This window comes from Cupressus sempervirens, chromosome 11 (genome assembly GCF_028749045.1).
Source record: "Cupressus sempervirens isolate cs-2001-9-10 chromosome 11, ASM2874904v1, whole genome shotgun sequence".
Classification (NCBI taxonomy): domain Eukaryota; kingdom Viridiplantae; phylum Streptophyta; class Pinopsida; order Cupressales; family Cupressaceae; genus Cupressus; species Cupressus sempervirens.
In genome coordinates, this window is record NC_143128.1 from 170,353,022 (window position 1) to 170,372,527 (window position 19,506).

The 19,506-nt window shown below is 31.6% G+C and overlaps 1 pseudogene; it reads left to right on the forward strand.

The window, feature by feature from the left end:
* The first annotated feature begins 3,437 nt into the window (after positions 1-3,437).
* Positions 3,438-14,893, forward strand: LOC149528730 (uncharacterized; annotated as a pseudogene).
* The last annotated feature ends 4,613 nt before the right edge of the window (positions 14,894-19,506 follow it).

Below are 19,506 nucleotides of genomic sequence, written 5' to 3' on the forward strand. Positions count from 1 at the left end.
TTGGAAGTGTATCTTTTTCTTTTGAAGCTAGACTTAGTCATCTTTCCTAATTGACATTGTTTGCACATTGTGTTTTTAGGCTTCTTAAGTTTAGGCAAACATCTGACCTTCTATTTTTTGTTGATGCTAATCAAATTGTCAAAGTTAACATGACACAGTCTTTTATGCCATAACCACACATCATCAAGTCTAACAACAAGACAAGTTGCATCTTCCATATCTAGGTAAAATAGGTTACTTTTGGTTTGTTTAGGTTTTCCTATTAGATTTCTATTAGTGTCATAGATTTTTGCAATTTTGTTTTCAAATTCTACTTTGCAACCTACATTTCCTAATTGTGATACATTCAACAAATTTTAGTTCAATCCTTCAACATGGTATGCATTATCACATGAAATTTTCTCTCTGAGTTTAATTATGCCTTTTCCTTTGATTTGACATGGAACATTATTACCAAATATAACACTATTTCCATCATACTAAGTAAAGGTAATAAACTTAATTTTATCTCCTGTCATGTGATGTGAGCACCCAATGTCTATGATCCACTTGTCATTCTTGTTCACAAAGGTTACTAGTGCATTTGCTTCATCTTCATCTTTGTTTGATTAATCTTTCATGGCTACATAGACTACTTCATCATCATTCTCATCAGAATCTTCTTCAACTATGTAGCATCTTTTGACTTTGTCCTTGTAATCTCTGCTATCATCTTCTCTTTTGTTCTTGTACTTTTTTCCTTCTTTCTAGTTCTTCTTCTATGTACACCTTGCAACAATATGACCTACATCATTACAATTAAAACAAATGATAGGAAAGTTACCTTTGAATTTACCTTCATCTCTATAGAATCTTCTAGCTAGTAGTGCTTCTAGTTGTTCCACATCTTCCTCATCTATGCTGCTGTCACTGGATGCATATTTTTCTTTTTTACTCCTCTTCTTTGATTTCACTTCCTCAATATCTTTCAATGTTAGCTTGGCCTTGAAAGTAGATTCAAGGTTCTTAGGTCTATAGTTATCAAAATTGGATAGTTCAAATATAGTAATTCTTCCCACTATTCCTTCAAAGGTTAGTGTGTTTCCTTGCACACACCTTAGCTCTTGGATAGCTAAAACTCTAATAGCATAGATGGGTAGTAGGGTCCTTAAATATTTTCTATTAATAGTCTCTTCTTCCAATTGACCACCCAGACTTCTTATTGCACTTACCACTTTTCATCCTAGATCCATATTGAGCAACATTCTCACCTTCTTCCATTTTCATGTCATCAAACTTTACTTTGAGGCTTTCTCTCTTTGCTCTTTGAACATTCTGGTCTCCTTCATAGATATGTGATAGGGCTTTCCACATCTTGAATGTAGTATCACATCCTTTGATTTCATCAAATTCAGCATAACTAAGTGCAGAGGCAATCTCTAGCATTTTTTGATTGCGATCCTTCCTCTTGTTCAAATCATCTACAGAGAGGGGTCTAGCTAGACTCCAATTGAGGTTTTTTCATAATCACCTATTGATCCAAGTTATAGTTTCATTAGACTTTTCCATGCAATGAAGTTGTCTTTATTGAGCTTGGGTACTTCTCTCTTGGACATCTTGATCTTCCTGCTTCTAGTACCTTGAAACTAAATTAGTAGATGGCTTTGATACCAATAACTAAAAGGTGTGGGGGGGGGGGGGGGGTGAATCATTTATTCAAGGTCCAAATTTCCTATTCAAAATTTTCATCAAGTAAAGTGTGCCAATTTAACCATTTATTCATCCAAGCTTTAACTTTCCTATTAAACAAGTTACTATAAATCAGCATGCAAGCATAACACATGAAAAGATCAACACATAACATAGTGATTTATGTGAAAACCCAATTTGAGAAAAACCACTAGTAACATGCTACTCAATTATCACTCTTCTAAATTGGTGCCCTGTTAAAGGCTACAACACACTATTAAATGTGACTTGGTTAAAGGATTTAACCACCCTCTTAGAAGTGGGCCTTGTTAGAGGACTTTAGAACATTCACTTGGAATGACACCCTATTAAAGGATTTACAAATGGCTATTAAACTAGCCTAAGTCTGTAGGATTTTCTTTTACCTTAACTAATACAATTGGTAGAGAGTAATAATAAAGAGTTTTGACCTAATTCAAACATGCAACTTAACTTGCAAATTTTAGATCACTTCTTAGCTCATAACATTGCCTAGCTTTCAATCTTTGCAACTCATGATAGCTTGTCCTCCTTTCAAGCTTTGTCTCCTTGAGTCTCCACACTTAATGTACTAGTGCAATCCTCTCTTTCTGACCACTTATTGAAGTAGAGTCTTTGTGCTCTATTCTTGCTTCTCCTAGATGTCTTCTCTTTGACACCCTTCAACCACTTTGCAATTTGGCACTCCAGTAGCTCTTTCTTCTTGGCCTATGACTCATTAAATAGAAGTCTAAAATTTCTTTTTCCACTCGATTCTTCCCTCGTTTAATTTTAGTACGAATGGATCAGGTAGGATTCATTGAATCTAACCCACATTTTGTTTCTTTAGAAACATCATGAAAAATCCTCTTGAATTTGCTAAAAAATGGTTTACATAGAATTCTGTGCCACTAGCTCATCATCCTTATCCTCTAACTGGTTCACAAAATTCAAGGCAACAACTTTGTTGGCTCAGATTTGGTGAATCTTTAACTTTTTCAATAATGCAGTAGCTCAACATACTATGTTACACAACATCAACTTTGTTTGGTTGATGCTTGACACCTATTGTGTTACTTGGCATCCACCAAAGATTTTCTATTTGCTAGACTCCTTCTATATCACTTTGCACTTGAAGTTCACTTGAGACACACTAGATTTTCCATTTGCTCAGCTCTAACTGTAAATTTACTTGGCTTAAACTAGCTTGCTCAACACCCACTAATGAACTTAGTTTAGGTTTTATAGTTGACCTTGTTCCAACTTATTCTTTCAGTGTTTCTAAGTGTGACCAACCTCTGTATCTTCAAGTATGTTATCAATACATTATTTAATCATTGTCTTCGCTGATCCTTGCACTTTATTAAGAAAACATAACTCAACCTTTCCCTTAGGTGCTCTTGTTACATCTTGTTGATTAAATCCTCTCCATCAATCAACTAAGTGATAGTACTTGGATCTTATAAGCAATTGTCATTCCTACAAATAGCAAGTTTGACATCAATGACAAAATAATGATTGAAAATATTCTTTTAACAACAATCTCCCTCTTTCAATCAATCTTCTTCTCACAATGATCTTTTCAATCAAATTTCCAACATGATGAGATTGAGAAGGTAGATAAGGTATTTACTGGGGAGGTAGTACCAAAAATTTACACCTTTACCCCCTCCCCAATTCACAATGATACAACAACATTACCCCTTGTGATATATCAAAGGGAGGAGTTAACTACTAGTACCATCAGTACAATGGCACAAAGTACTCCAGTCTTAGTTAATATAGAGGAAAGTATACATGACAAAGGTGAGATAGATGGAGAGTAGAAAGATGAGATAGAAAAGAATAAAGAAACTCAAATTCAAATAGGTTAGGTAGATAGTCCTACACCTACAACACATAATCAAGGTGTTACTAATAATATAGAGGAAGAGAGGGACACACCTAAAGAGTCAAGTTTGACAAAAAAGCTAAAGGAGCAAATAGCCATACAAACATTGGTAACATTACCAAAATATGCCACTCCTCCTAGTCAAGCTCTTTAGAGGCCGAGCATAGAAGCTATACCATTATAATCCTCAAGGCCAAGTCCAAGTACATCCAAGGGAGTTGAAGTTATAATATTTTTTTATGTAAACTTGGATGAAGTAATTGATTTTTCTAAATTTGATTATGTAACTATTATTATTGAGTAGATGGGTATACTCTAGGAAGCTCTAGCAAAGAAGAAGCATCAAGAATTTCTTACATAGAATTGTAGGTATAAGCAAGCTTTGATTGATATCAAAGACATTTTCATTGATGAATTCAGTTTGTTGGCTCTACAAGAAGACAAGCCAATAATTGAACAATTAATTAGCATAGTGGAGAAGTTGAATGACATAGACCTAGATTCTAATGTCAAATTATTTGAATGGTTTGAGAGAAAGTTCCAACATAAGGTTGACAAAAAGATACCAAGTGTTATTGTACTAACACAGGCTGAATTGGAAACCAAAATAGAAAGTGTGAAGAAGATACTAGAGAATATTTTCTCTTTGTATACCAAACTGAATAATACTACACTCTTCACATGGGAAGTTAGGACTCATATCCTAAACTTGGAGAGCATTATGCACACATCTAGTATAACTTTACAAAGGTCTCTGGCCCAAAGTAAGAAACACTTTAGCACCCTCCTACATTCCAAAAATTAGTTAGCAACATTACATGCAAATGAAGCCAACATCAGGGCTAAATTGATATGCATCCAATCTACGTTGACACCACACATAGAGATACTGCACAAGGAACTAGCCTACACTAAAACTCTCATGAAGAAAGACTCTCATCTTTCTACACATGAAGACTTAGTACACCTTGTTGCTGACTTGGCCATCCAAATTAAGTCATCAGAGGTAGCTTGTGATAATTTGGATGTAGCTCTAAAGATTATCCTTGAGATCTAAAAACTATTTTTGGACAAGCACACTATTAATGTATAACCCATTGACATAAGTGTCAAAAAGGGAGAGTAAGGATAAAGGAGGAGTAAGGACAAAGGGGGAGTAATAATGAGAAAGAGTATGGGGGAGACAGAGACAAGGCTAAATAGACAAACAATCTACTTAGTAGGAGAAATTTTTTGTATCCGATAGCGAGTATAGCATAGAACAATCAACTCAGAGGCGATTATGAAATTTTGAGGTACGACTAATAAGTCATGTGTTGCCAAATTTTGAATTTTTTTAATAGAAGTGGAATAGATACTAGTTATCTATGTTATGCTTGTAAGAATAAGATCATCAATGCATGACCAAGTTTTTTTGAGACTCATGTCAAAGGGGGAGATTATTGATCTCAGATTGGTTTTGACTAATGAGTATCCATACACTTAAGTCATCTATGTAGTTCATACTAAACATGTAACATATGTCGAGTAAATAGTGAGTACCGAACCACTCAAGTGCCGAGTCACTAGATGTCGAGGAGATAGTATGTTCCACAAGTGCCAAGAAAGTAGTGCATGCCATGTATCGAGTGTCAGCATTGAAGTTATAGTTAGTGCCAAGTACTAGGGACTTCAGATGCTGAGTAATACAATTTTGACATATTTGTTTGTATTGGCACAAACTATTATGTAAATTATTTTTGAGCCAACTTAAGTATTGTTTTGCAATTTTTGTTGATAAGAATGAATCTTAATTGTGAATTCCTATCATGACATGCATCCAATCAGAAAAGGGAAGGTTTAAGTGGCAATATGGGTGAATAACTACTATTGATTCATACCTAATCCTAAATCACCTATGTCTTCTTAAGGAAGATAAACCCTAAACTTTAAAGAGATGGAGAAAGGAATGCTAAGGAGAATTGAAGAGAGTTTGCATGTGCAAACAAAGAATTCATGGTGATTAATGTGTTATGAATTGAGTTACATTTTAGAATCAGTTAGAAGGAGAGTAGAGGAAAGGAAATAGACGACAACAAAGGTATATCTAATCAGAAAGGATCAAGTAAACATCAATATAAAGGTGATCTGACATCAAGCAATAGAGTTCTAACCAAAGGATCATTGCTGAGACATTTTAACAGGTGAATCAATTAAATCTCTTAACATAGTAGTGCTAATAGGCTCTTGTAAATCCCTTAACAGGGTACGTATTTCATTGTAAGTTAAAGTCCTCTTACTAGGCACACTGTTAGTAGTGTGTTTTAAATCTTTTAATAGGGTAGACCTTTCACAGGCTAGATCATGTTTCATGGTCAAACATTGTAACCTTCATTACATACACTTTATTACTGTAGTAGTGAAGATTTGTGGGTGTCATCCCTATCCCAGTTTTACCTTCTCCTTGGAGGGTTTCTAGGTAACCACATATGTTGTGTCATACATGTGTTGAATATTTATTTTCATGCTATGAATGTATATGATTAATTTCACTAGTATAGAATTTTGGCAAATAAATGACCACCTGACTAAAACTTTTAGTCACAAGACTAAAAATTTTAGTCACTTGACTAAAACTAATGAAATTCTAGTATTGTGCTATAATTTATAAGAATAAGTGACTAAATAAATGACTAATTTGGTTATTGGGTAAAATTGCAAGGTAAGACAAAGATAAGTGACTAAATAAATGATCAAATAAATGACTAAACAATTGCTTACTAATAGTTAGTCACCAAGCACAAGATTAAATGAATGATCTATGATTTTTTAATCATATTTTAATACATTATTTAACTTTTTAATAACTTTTATTACTTAATGTTAAAACTTTTATACTATCAATAGATCATAATGAATTAACTTCTTCAAATATCCTTTCAACTAATATTGAACAAGAAATGAACTAAAAAATCACCCCAATCTACACTCAAAAGAAAATTTCAAGACTATTTTTACATGTCAAAGAGATTAATTATCAATTAAGTATTTTATAATCTCAACATATAATTGCTCTTAGTCACATTAATGTCACGTAATAATTATCCACTTTGTAAAATATAATATTATGTTATTATCATTATATTTAATATTTTTAATATTTAGTAAATGATGACAACCACTATTTAATAAATATTAAACCTTGAAATAAAATAACTTAATAACTAAAATAATAAATATTTACTATTTAAATTATAATTATTAATGATATAAGGATTTTTTCTTGATAAACATAATTCAAATACAAATAATATTCATATTACACATACAACCCATGAGGATTCATTTGAAAAACATAGGAGTTTATTAAAAACAACAATTTTTTTTCTTTGATTAATTTTTTTAATGTGGAAGTCTCTTAATAATTATAAAGGATAATAATTATATTATGGAAATACTTATTTAAAATTTTGATAAAAAATATATTTATGAGTCCCATCTTTAAATTTTTACTATAAACATTTTCTTTAAAAATTAATAATTATATTACAAAAATATTTGCTTCAAATATTTTATCTAAATGATATTTTTAGGTTGTACTTATTTAGATAATATATTCTTAAAAAAGGTATGCTTTTCGTAAAAAATGTGTATAGACAATTCATCTATGTAAGGAATAAATTAATATATTAATTTATATAAATAAGTTGTGAGCATGAATATGATATAATCAAAATGTTGAATATCAATTGTAGAAATCAAATGTAAAAGAAAAGGGTACTTATGTGGATGAGTAATTATACAAGATATTTATGAAGATTTAGTTCTCTTTACTCTTTGAATGTTATTTACCTATGTGCTTGTTGCTCTAGAATTCGGTACTTTCCTTTTATCCACACAAGATTTTCCCTTTAGAAAACTTTCGCATATATACAATCCAACTAATTTTAATTAGTATTTTTTTCTATTTTTTTGAATCTATGTTAGGATGATTCAATTGTCATAGTGACAAGTGTTGATCTTGAGGGATATAAAAGTATTGAAACAAAATGGAAAGAACTTGGAGCAACTTATTGAGTTATTTTTGTTGCCACAAGAAGAGTTATTAAAGTACGAAGAGCTACTTGTGACTCCTATAAGGTTGAAAGTTAATTGGTGCTATTGTTCTATCATTGAAGACTTTAAAAACTTTTAATTGTGGTCTAGTTGTAGTAAACTAGATGTTTGACATAAAGATTGATGCAAACTTATTCTATCAATTTAAGAATTTATTCGAAATGTACAACAATTTAAGAACTAATAATATATATAATATTAAAACAAAATCATAATACAATTTTTTTATTATAAATATTATCTAAATAATATTGAAATTTTTGAAATACAAATACTTCTATTAAAAATAACATTAAAATTGACCAACTCAAATAATTGAAGAATAAAAAATTGATCCACCCCAAGAACGATTACAATGAGTAGAAGTAATTGTTACATATTTTTCCTAAAAATTAAATATCTAATCCATTATTATTTTTACATGGAAGATAAGCGATTTGATTAGGATGATCAACGATTAATCATGTAAAAGTTGTGGACTTCCATCGAATGGATCATGGCTGCCCATTTCTTTTGCTTTCCACATGGATTTGTTCAAGGCGAATGCAATCCGCTGGTATGACGCTAGATTTCACAACCTTTGCCAACATTCTCTATGCTTTTCTCGTGGAGTATGTTATAGACATTCATCAAAGAAAAGTAACATTATAACTATTTCAATTAAATTGTTTTTTACTAGTTATGATAGTTATTTTCTAGATTAGATTGTGTAACGATTTTTAGTTTCTTCCTTTCATGAGTCTTTGAACCAGAATATTTTTAATATAAATATACATGTGGAATATGTCACTTTCACCAATAATAATAATAAAAAGTAAATATATTAAATAATGAATATATATTCAAGGCATTTGTTAAATACTAACAACAAAAGCCAATAAAAAAAACCCTCCACGGATTAGTATCATAATCCAAAATGTCCACAAACATAAATAGGCCATTCTAAGATATAAAATTTAGACAATAACTAAAAGTAAGTGGAAGTATATAGTTGATCAATATTATTATTTTCTTCTTTACATTTCTCCCTCCAATAAAAACTTGGAAGATGAGAGCAATAAATGACATGTAAAAAGATGTGTAATTATTTATTTATTGTAATTAATATATATATATATTTATCTTTTAAAAAAAATGTTATTTATTCGATTCAAAAATATAAATAAACGCTAGCAAAGTCTAATGAGAAAAAAATAATTTTGTGTAGAATTTAATTTTAAAATTATTATCATCCAAACTTTAGAGTCGTAGATTTCTTTTAGTATAAAAATTAATTGATGGGAACAAATGAAAACATTAGTTCTACAAGGGGCTGATAACTTTAAATAATTTCGGCATAGTTCTAACATGGAACTTATTGAAATTTAATAAAAACGTAAATCATCTTTATTAATACTAATCAATTAAATAGTCTGGTGGAAACACTTCCCTACATGGCGTGCATTGTGAGGATCAGATCTTCTACAAACGAGTAAGGCCATCCATTACCACATAGTGAGAAATGGTTAACAATCTCAAATCTTTATTTTTATTTTGTAGGAAATGAACTTATAGATATGAACGCTAGATGTGGATTTGTTGAGGATGCCGGAGAAATGTTTGACAAAATGTGTGATGGATACAGATACATCATTTACCAGACTATAGTTGCTAAAAAAATTCAAACTCGTTATGGCTCACTATAAATTCATTTTGTTCTCTGTTTCACCTCACCTATTTAATAATCACTATTTGTTTATTAAAGTTCAGGAATTTTAGATGCCATAGAGCAACCTTTATACACAGTTTTATTAGGGTATCTCATTAAAAAGGAATTTCTAAGATATCCTAGAATCCCGCAATAGAGGTAAACCTGTAATGTAGAGAAGTATGCCTCCCAGCCAATGATTGTTCTATGCTTCGGGAGATCACATATAAATTGGTGAAATGGCCCTGAACACTTTGGAAATATAATTAAAACACTAATGCTACCGATGCAAATAATCCAATCAATCACAATGGGTGCGAACAAAAATCCAACCTTCCATGTCCCAAAGTGTTGGAGTTCAAATAGAGCCACTAGGATCATGCACTCAATAATCAAAAAATGTCTTATTAGAATTCAAGTGAACCCCCAATCACATAGTCATATTTCAAAAAAATATCTTTATGTATGTTGTTTGCATGCTTATATTTTCTTTCACTATAATAGGTATATTCATGTGAAATGAAATTCACAGAAACATAAACTTACTCAATCTGCCAAATGCAACTTTATAGACTCACAAATATCATTTGGAATGTTGTTAATTCTATCAATAAACTTACTTTTTGTGGTCACACATGCAACTTCTTGGAACACACTTTCCACAATGCATAAGTTAAATTATGATTTCACAAGCTTTGAATAAGTTACTCATGACCATCTTTTCATTTTTAGTTCACTGGAAAACATAATATATGAAAATTCCTTTACTACAGAACTTCCACAATCATAAATTGCAGATTCTCTTGATTCACAATTCAACAAGCACTAAAAAAAATTGCCAAGCTAGTTTCTTAGCATGTTTTTGGTTTTGATTGTATCCCCTATATCTGCACTTACCCTTCACATGCATTCTATCAAATAGTTAGTGCTCGAATTCCCACCACATCATAGATGTTAATTTGCATGTTCATTTTTCTCATTTGAGTTTGCAATGCTAACATATTCAACATGTTCCTTTAGGATACCATCTAAATATTATGGAGGTCTACATATCTTCACTTGGGCCTAATCCTATTATGGTTCAGTCACTGCCCTTCTAGCATGGTGATAGTCTTGGGCCATTTCAAATTGGGTATTTTAGCCCAACTATTGGGTTTACTAGAGGAATTTCTTCTGTAGGAGAAGTATCAAGAAATATTAATATATATACACTCAGGTCCACTGGTCAGTCTTGAGGAGGTCTAGAAATTCCTGCAAATTCTAAGGAAACCAAATAAGTGCTCCCCAACATTCAAGAATGCCAAATTAGGTGGGTAATGTTATACCATCATTCAGGAAGATTAGGGTGGTCTGTGTAGTGCCTGTTAGAACTGTTCTTGCAATTGTTCCTATGTGTCATCCTACTGAGGGAACTAATACAAAAACTAATGTCTTATATCTACTTCTCACAATAATTTAATAGTTGAACTCTACACAAGGTATTCCAATAAGAGGTTTGGCATGGCAAATAATTGGGATCCAATCTAATGGTATTGAATTGATGATCCTTAACAAAAGTCAATGGGAATTTTTTTTTTCAGTCAACCACAATCCAATTCTATTTTAGCCCAATTTCAAGTAGAAGCACATAGATCTCAAGGAGGCATGCAAACTATGTATTTCTAGGCTCAAACTATGGAGGGAGGTATTCAAACACAAAATTATTTACCTGTCCTTGCAATGTCCTCAGCCACTAACACTCATGTATCTATACAACATGACACTCAACCAAAGTGATCAAGAAGTAATGCATCAAGGATTGTCTCATGACAATTCAGCTACAAATATTAATAAATCAACTATGGATGGAGGAGACATTGTATGAAATGATAACAATGGCAATCTTAGTGTTTTTGGTAGCAATGAAATGGAATATATTGAAAATGTTATATTGCAGTAGATGATAGGAACTTAGGGTAGTTATGGTAGATCCATTTCTTTTATTACCATCTCTACTTATGTATAAAAAATTATGTATCTAAATCTATTGTGCTATTTGTCTCTTATCTTTTAAGTGAAAAGTTAAACATGGATTTGATCAATTAAGGGTTTTTGATTTCTAAGAGTGTAGGAAGTTGAATAAGGTGTGTGAATGAAAAATTTTAAGTTTTAGACTTATGTATGTACGGCTTGCAAACATGAGGGATTATTTCACACTAAGTGTTTTCTTAGTAAGTAATTAGTAATTACACAATCAAAATCTTTTCAAATTCTTTTTGGTTAAATCTGGTTGCTTCTTAAGATTATATCATTGAACTACAAATATATTTTTGGAAACCCTTGTTCAACACAAAGTTAAGGGCCTTTATGACTATTGAATTGTACCATATATATATATATTTCAAGGGTTTTTTTAATTATTTGATTCGTGGCTAATTTGATTCTAATTCATGGCTGATTTATGATTCGATTTGGCCTTGCTGATTCCAGTCCAATTCTCTCTCTCTCTCTCTCTCTCTCTCTCTCTCTCTCTCTCTCTCTCTCTCTCTCTCTCTCTCTCTCTCTCTCTCTCTCTCTCTCTCTCTCTCTCTCTCTCTATATATATATATATATATATATATATATATAAGGAGAGAAAGGGGGATATCTACAAAAATCTATATTCATATTTTACAGGAAATTTTAGAGCGGTTGATCAACATGTGTTTCATGATGTAGATTTGTAAGATATGAGGTGAAGCCATTTATGCATCCCTACAATCAACTTTCAACTCTCAAATTATATTCAACTTACATGAATGCACTCTTGTGGTCTATTAATAGCTGATTATAAAATGGAGTATTGTCTTGTTAATAGTAGGAAATTGAGTTAATGATTGGTTTAGATATTCATGAGACACAAAAATGAACAAAATTTTCTCTACATTTTGCTTCTAGTCCCTAGCATCATGAAACTTCTAGGATCTTGTTGATCCAATCATCTTTCTTCAAAGTTTTCAACTCCTCTCGAGGCATATTCCCCATCTTGTGTCAACAATCAATCAACCTTCTTTTCACATACTTTCCTATTACCTGTTACACATAACCTTGTTAGATGTAAGGAATGAAATGCATTAATCTTTACCATTGTCCTTCACTCAATACAAACATGTGCACAATGTACATATCATGTTTCTTTGGTCACATAAAACACATTAGTCCATTTATCAAATTGGCATTTTTTAATATGTCTCATTCATTGCACTTACTTGTGACTAGATCATTCATGTAAATATTAGCCTAGCTCATTTTCAATCAATCCACACTTGTCCTTAATGGTAGTCACATCTGTTGTATGCACATTAGACACAATTGACAAAAGATGCTCAAACATCATCATTTTCCATAAAATAGCCCTCAAGCATCTATATGATTAAGCTTTCTCAAAAAAGAAATGAATTAACATAATATTGACTATCACTACCATTGTTAGTTTTCTTATCCTATGAGAGAAACTTAAACATGCATTATATGAGGATTTCGTGTGTTCTTCAGATGCCTTGCAATCCCTATAAACCATTTTTTATTCACACAACAAATAAAAGACAAAATCTTCTATACTATTGTTCATATTTTTGTGACTATTACTTTATGATAGTTTTGATAGACCTTTACACATGCATTAATAAATTTTGTTCCAGTTATTATTTTTAAATTTACTTCAGTTAGAATGAAGGGAACTAGGTTTCCTCTACCATATCCAAAATTGAGTCAAATCCAATAGTTAAATATAGAGTTATAGCCCCCACACATAGATAATTTTTGCTATCATTAAAACAAGAAAGGTGCATATATAATCCACCTATGACATCAAATTTCTTGTATGATACACCACCCATCATTATCAAACTAATTTCTTCTATAAGTGCATTGAATATTGATTAAAAAGAATTGTCTCACATCTGTATGCTATAGAGGAGACAAAGTATTGGAAACTATTTTAGAGACTAAAATTTGGAGCTATGTTTGTAGTGCCGATATATTTGGACATTCATCTATTTTCATATTCTCAATTATCTTCAAAATCACAATATTTTAGAGATTAAAATTTTGAGGTATGTTCCAACTGCTAATTTATTTGGGCATTCATCTACACACACACACACACACACACACACACACACACACACACACACACACACACACACACACACACACACACACACACACACACACACACACACACACACACACACACACACACACACACACACACACACACACACACACACACACACACACACACACACACACACACACATATATATAATTATTTTGAAAAATAAATTTTTTATTCTTTTTATTTTCTCTATAATTTAATAATAAATTAATTACTAAACTTTTGATTTAACTAATCAACAGTCAAAATTAAGCTCTCATGCAGTGTGTATGCTCTTCATTTGACTTCGAGCTAGATAAGAATTTAGCTAATGACCTATTTTAAAAAATATAAAAGTTAGATGTAATTGTTATTTTCATTCATAAAGACTTCTACATTGAATATGTGTTTCAATACTTGACAAGTGGTCAGTATGTGTATGATGTAAATAGAGCAATTGAGGTAGCAGACCGATGTTTAATTTCTTTCATTGTGGATGGTGATGGACTAGATACAATAACATTGGACATTGATGAAATAACTTTGTCCAATTTTCCATACTTAAGTACTTTTCAGCATCAATAATTTTTTTAAATCTAAATATCTATAAAGAGAATAAGGTTTCAGTAACTGATCTATGTTCTTGTTGCCTTTTTATTTAGAATAAGATTCCTATTATATTAAGTGCTTGAAAAAAATAACTTATAGAGATCTTTAAACTGTCATCCAAAAACATATAATATATTTTGTTAGATTTCTTATCAACACCTAAACTTCATTGATAGGTTATTATAACACATGTTTAATATTGGTGATTTTGATTCCATATCATTCTATTTTTCTCTCTATTATCAACATTCCTTATTGAGGGAAGATGAGCTTTATCATTTTGCACTGTTGTCAAATACCTCTTCAAAGAAACCAAAAAAAACTTAGCACTCATTTGTCTACAGTTCAAGATGCAATGTTACTAAATTTTTTAGTTCAACTTCCTATTGCATGTAAGTAAAATATATTGTGTTGAGTGCACTTTCAGTTGATACTACTATCATTTGGAGCCATTTCTTGTATGGAATCAATTTCATAGATCTTTATTTTTGTATCTGTAATAACATTTAGAAAAAATAATATAAAAGTTTCAAGCTATAGTATGGTTTTACTACTAGCTAAACCTTTGACCTCTTCTAATGAATCAATTTTCAGTTCCATGCTACATAATGTGGATGCTTGGAATCATTGGGTTGAAGAATCTATATCTCCACCATTGATTCCTACTTCTAAGTTGTATCAAAAGATTCAAAACCATGGTGTGGCCTTGATTTTTCTTTCTATAAGACATGAAAACCAATGAGACTCCACTATGGAGAACCTCCTTCATATTGGTTATTCTAGCTGGGCAATGTTGATAATGTGGTAAGATGACTCTTTATTTACAATGTGTATAAATGGATATATATTGATCATGTGCAGTCTATTATCATGTTGCTGACATGCACAGTGTGACTTAGAGCTTTACATTTGATACATTAAATACATCATAAAAATCCATGTTTAATTAGAGCTTCATGAAACAACATTCCTTGCTTCATGTCTGCTAAATTAGCACATGTAGATAAAGCATTGGTGAAGGCTTTTAAATCTAGTTGCATGTCTGCCAATTGCATTTGCCCAAATAGATTCAGAGCTTTCTCACTCTACCCATTCTATGCATATCCTAAAATCAAAGCTGTCCAAGTTACAATATTTGGATTGGGCATCTTTTGGAAAAGTTTATAGGCTTCTTCACTATGCCCATTTTTGGAATAAGATGAGATCTTAACATTCCAAGAAATATCGTCAGGCTAGGCATCATTTGAAAGAAACTAAAGGCTTGACTAACCCAATCACTCTGCACATATGCTATAGTAATTGCATTCCATGTTGTAAAATTGCATTCAGGCATTTCCCAAAAGATCTTAGTAGCCTCATGAACATTATCCATTTTGCACATATCTTGAAATCATTACATTCTATGAAATTGAATCTCTATGTGGGTTTATAACAAAGAGGTCAAGAACTTTTTTAACATAACCATTCCCTGTATACCCTGCAATCACAACATTCCAAGCACCATCTCTTGGTTGTTGTATTTTGTCAAATATATACTGCACTCTTACTAAACTCCCACATATTTCATACATGTCTATAAGCCTACTCTGCACAAATAAGTTAGATTTAAATCCACATCTAATTATAAATTCATGAAAATATGTACCCTACCCCAAAGTAGCCAAGTGGGCTCAAGCTGGAAGAACCCTGGCTTTGGAGTTGACTCTGACAGATTTTTACTGATTCTCTATTTGAAGAATTCAATCTAAAATAGTTATGAGAGTTTGTAGTAGCTGATTCAAAACTTTGTGGAATTGTTTATAAGTCTTATTCTAACTATCTTCTATAGAACACATTTAAATATCTCTCACCTAGTATATATTGTCTTTAAGTACTCTATCAAGGTGGAGAATATGTGGCAAATTTTTAAGCACTGCATTGTCTGAAGCACAACAACTAGCGAGGAGAAGAGGAAAGAGGAGGCTAGGAATCGTTGGGAACTACCAAAATAATACCTTACGTAGATGGATAAAGAAAAGAAGATAGCTATATTCATTTTATTGAATACATAAGCCATTGAAAATCGGCATTGGTTGCCTCAAAATTGATTTACACCATTCACATAGAACTTAGGAATCACATACAAAAACAAGCATCAGTTTTCAAAAAAAAATTATGAATGACACATCGGTCAAAGTTTGGAATTCACCAATCAAATGAGTAGTATTTTAACATGTATATAAAATAATGATTATTTATGGAAAATAACATGGTACCTTTATTAGTTATGAAATGTAGTTAAAAAGTGTTTAAAATTGTCTTTGAAACTTTGAAAATGTGTTTATTGTCCAAACATGAAGATTCCTAAAAAGGAAGTGGTAGTTTGGGTAAGTGAACCCAAATTGAGGTTGTTGTTAAAAATTTAGTGAAGGGATCAAATTTAGGAAACCATGGTTTTATGCTCAAGAAAGACTTGACCTTAGTCCAAGTGCCCATCTTTAGTATCAATTCCTTGTCCTCAAGGCATCCACATATCACATAAAAGAATCCTAGGGCCAGCAAAAATCTCATCATCAAGGATGGGTTGCTAGTTCTCTTTGATCCACTTGTTTGTAACTTTAGCTCCACCAAGCCAGGTGAGAAATTATGGAATTGGCAAATGAAAATATCACCCATATGTGCAACCTCATCTTCTAGTGTTTCCTTGCAAAGATTGAAAGTGGGAGCATTGGAATGATCCTCTTTGGCATGTGAGCACAACCAACTCAGCCAATGAACTTAATTGCCAAATGGAGGAGTTAAAGAAGCCCCAAACAGGTTTTCTTAGGCACAAGCACATCTTTCAAAACCATAGCATTGTAGCTTAAATTGTTGTTGGCATAAGTGCATCTTCCAAAAGCCTAGCATTGCAATTGTCTTTCCTAAGTGGACAAAAGGGTAAATTGTCAGAGCCCATTGATCTATGAAGAACATTTAGCATAAGGGAGGGACTTGAAAACATGTTCATAGATGGTGCTGGTGGAAAATTCCTCAAGGACATAAATTTTTTTTAGTAGTAGTTCTTATTTCATAGAACACAAATTTAAGTAGATATATCAATTTTTATTTTTCAGCTTAATTTTGTATAATATTATTATATTATGTTTTGTGTTTGTAGTGATTTAAATATATATCTATGTGTACACACCCATGTCTATTTGTAATTTTTATATCTCTTTTCATAACCCTAAATTGGACAACACCAAAAAATATGATGTTGTATCTAGACATATTGGAAACAACCCAAATAAAGGCTTTTTATATCAATATGTTTTGTATAGAACACTTATACAATAACCAAGAGTATCATATTCTTATCTTTTATCCAATATCCAGTTACATGAATGCATATTCTAGACAAAGGAGGGAGAAGTATCCAGTGACTCTAAACATGGTCCCATAAGACATGAAATATCTTTCTCTTTACCTACATATTTTGACCTATCTATTGCAATTTTTTTGAAAATTTCCAACACAACCTTCTATTTGAGGAAATTTCTAGCATGTGCTCAAAACTTTTAGACCGCTCTCTCTAGCTTCTACTTAAAATATGGCTTCTATAAATTTTTGAGACAAGGATGCCAAATATATCCATTTCTTGGATTGCTTGCACAAGGGGGTGATAACCCTTGCTTTATGGGGATTGTCACATTGTGTTATTGCCTTTGTTTGTATAGTTTTTTTGTGGTTTTTTAAACTTGCGATGAAAAAATTAACACTAGATGTTGGTAGCTTTATTTGTAATTTTTCATTTGCATGTTGCTTTTAACATTATTTTGTGAAATATATTTTTAAAAATATTTTGAAACATTATTTTGTGAAATATTATCTATGGTTCATATCATCTCTCATTTCGTTTGCTGAAGCTATCCAATTCAAAATATTATCTTGTAATTTTCTACCTAAGAATACATCTCAAAAGAATCTCATCTAAATCCTATCATATCCTTGTTAGATAGTTCTTGTCAAGTATGCTTCACTTATCATATTTAGAACTCTCCATCTCCTCACCTCCACAAACTTATTTAATGAAACTTCTATCCTCTTGTTATCTATAGCTGCATGTACTACCTTTATAGTTATAGAGTCTTTGTTTTATTTTTTCTATCAATTTGCACTAAGTTTTCCATAGTCAATATCTTCCTGATTCAAAATATTATTTGATAGCTTTCTACCTGAAAAAATTTCTTTGAAGGAAATCCAATGTCCTCCAAACAATGTTCCAAATTAGGCCTCTAATTTATGTTGGTCCTACTTTTGGCAAATAAATTGGATCTTTCATCACTTATCTAGATAGCTCCTAGACCCTCTCTATAAACATATATTTTCTCTAAATCAGACCTCCCAACTATTGTAGTCCTCAATCTAGAACACGCTATATCAACTTATCCATTGCAAAATTTGATGGAGCACACACAAGAATATGTAGTTTAGGGAAAATTTTAGGCATCATACAAAACAATATTTGGTCCATACTTTGGAGAACATCATGTATTGATCTTGTGTCCATACCATCAATGTTATTTGCATTATTATTTTTTTCCCTATTGCTTTCAGGAGCAAGTATCTTAAGTAGTGCACCTAAAATAGTGTTGATATTTAACAAGGTGAATAACATTTAACATTCCACATAATGTGTGCAAATTTCCTATCCCTGGAGGTCCTTGTACTAAAGTGAAGGGTTAAGGCTCCTATCATCTAGCAGAACCAACTCCTTTTTGTACTAGTTATTATATGCATATCAATCCACTAAATAGCTGCTAGTTGTGGGCCATTGAAACTCCTATGAATATGTTCAATAAATTTTGGCATAGAATACTCACATCGTCAAAGGTTGCTCCTCATTATTTGGGAAGTTCTCTGGCCTAGGATTTAAAATTGTTTTCTACATCTACATTGGATGAAAGATAAATGTGATGAGATTAATTTTGTGGAAATAGATGTAAAATTACCTATTTAATAAGGATCTTCATTTATTACCTAATTATTTAGATGGAAAAATGAATGAAAATGAATGTGTTCTCTTTGTATAATTGAAAGGGATCCAATGATTGTTAGGCATCACATTCTTCTTTTAAAGTTTCATTAAAATATGATCCTTGTGCTTCCTTTTGTGCATTAAAAAAAAACCAATCCCAGGTGTGCATAAAAAAAATGCATTCATGGTGGTGCATTCAGCCGATTTGAGCATTATCCATATTAAAAAATTAAGATCATGCCAACATGTCCACACAAGATTTATGAATTTCAAACATAAAACACTTGCTAATAGTAGGCAATACAAAATGAAAATATTTTATTTCTAATGGGAAAAAACAACTCCTATCCTCATTTGAGTCACCAACATAGAAGTGAAGGATTTCACCATATGGATCACATGTATCAATTAGCATATAGCATTAA